We start from the raw sequence: 2,049 nt of genomic DNA, 5'->3' as shown, positions 1-2,049 counted from the left end.
GGTCTTCAAGCAGCCATCAATCATCTGGACTGGTCTCCCATCTCTACCACCTCTGACATCAACTCATCCTGGAAATTCTTCCAAAGTAAATTGCTCTCTCTCATGCACAGATTTATCCCATCTCGTCTTCAGTTGTCATACCCTTCCTCCCGTACATGGTACATGGAATCTTGTGGTGAGGCTGTTGCCCAGAAACAACTTGCCTTTGTCTCCTTGAAAGCAAATCCAACGGAAGGAAATCTCATTTCCTTTCACAAAGCCCGAAACAAGTGTGTGTCTACCCTTAGGAGAGCCAGGAAACAATATCTCTCCATTCTCAAGACCGAACTCTCTTATCTGTCTCCCTCTTCCAAATCCTGGTGGCGTCTGGTCAAATCTGTTTCTGGTGTTTGTTCCCCCTCCATCCCCTCCCTTACCTCAAACGGCTACACAGCTGACTCCGCACGTGAAAAAGCTGAATGCCTCAACTCTGTGTTTGCCTCTAAATCTTGTGTCCCAAACCCATCCCTCTCTGTACCCACCGTACCCAGTCGCTCCTGGACTCCGTGTCCTTTCCTCCTGACAAGGTGGAAAAGTTTCTGTCAACCCTCGACTCTGATTCTGCAACTGGACCTGACGGCATCAGCCCACGGGTCCTAAAATCCTGTTCCTCCGCTCTTTCACTTCCTCTCTCTGTTCTCTTCACCCTCTCTTTTGCTCAAGGTCATCTGCCATCTGCTTGGAAATCAGCCAGCATCACCGCTTTGCACAAAAAGGTGCAAAAACAGATCCTCGCAACTACAGACCAATCAGCCTTCTCCCAATTATCAGCAAAGTCATGGAATCCATCATTGCTTCAGATATGAAATCTTTCCTCTTCTCCAATGGCTTGATCTCTGATCATCAATTTGGTTTCAGACCTGGTCACTCTACTCTGGACATGCTGCTTCTGCTTTCTCAACAATGGATGGAGGTCCTCAATGCCAAACAGGAAATTAGAGCTGTCTCCCTTGACATATCACGTGCCTTCGATACGGTCTGGCACCCCGCTCTGATCACCAAACTCTCCTCCTTTGGTATCCATGGAAATCTCCACGCATGGCTGGTGGACTTCATCTCTAGTCGTAGTCAATGTGTGGCCCTGAATGGGTTTCTCTCATCTCCTCTTCCTGTTCAGGCTGGAGTTCCCCAAGGCAGTGTTCTGGGCCCTGTGCTTTTTCTGGTCTTCAACAATGATCTCTCTGACTCTCTTGAAAATCCTCTCTGTCTCTTTGCTGATGACTCTACTCTCTATCGCTCCATTCCTCATCCCTCAGATCAGCAGTCTGCAGCCTCCTCACTCTCTGCAGACCTGGACAAAATCACAGACTGGGCAAACAAGTGGAACATGTCTTTCAATCCTGACAAATCTCACACTCTTACGATGTCTCTCCGAAAAGACCGACTGGACAACCCTCCCATCCACTTTCTGAATAATCCTCTCCAATAAGTTCTGTCACTCAAGCTTTTGGGTCTCACTATCTGCCATGATCTTTCCTGGGAAAACCACATTTCAAATCTGGCCTCCAAAGCCAGTCGCCGACTGGGCATCCTCCGTCGTGCGAAGTCCTTCCTTGGCACACCTGAGCTCCTCACCACATACAAGGCTTTCATCCGCAGCTCAATGGAATACTGCTCTCCCCTCTGGGCTGGTGCTCCTGCCTCACACCTAGCTCGTCTTCACGCTGTTGAAACCAAAGCGTTCAGAATCATTGGAATCTCCCACGATGAAGCGAACTCCGAGGGCCTTTCACTCACTCACCGCAGGCAGGTTGGTGGTTTTTCCATCTTCTACCGACTCCTCTCTGGCCTTTCCCCCCCAGCTCTCTCTGGGCTCTTTCCCCCAAATATTCCTACAGGTCGCACAAGATCTGCCTGCAACCCTCTTATGGTTAAACTGCCAAAATCAAGACTCTCTGCTCACCTTCACTCCTTCATTCCTCTTTTCTCCCACCTCTGGAACAAACTCCCTCACTCTCTTCAATCCCACTCCACCCTCCAGGTATTTTAAACAGCTGTTCACCACCATCT

The sequence above is a fragment of the Myxine glutinosa genome, chromosome 6 (assembly GCF_964187855.1).
Source record: "Myxine glutinosa chromosome 6, kmMyxGlut1.1, whole genome shotgun sequence".
Taxonomy (NCBI): Eukaryota; Metazoa; Chordata; class Myxini; order Myxiniformes; family Myxinidae; genus Myxine; species Myxine glutinosa.
This window is presented reverse-complemented; position numbering follows the sequence as displayed.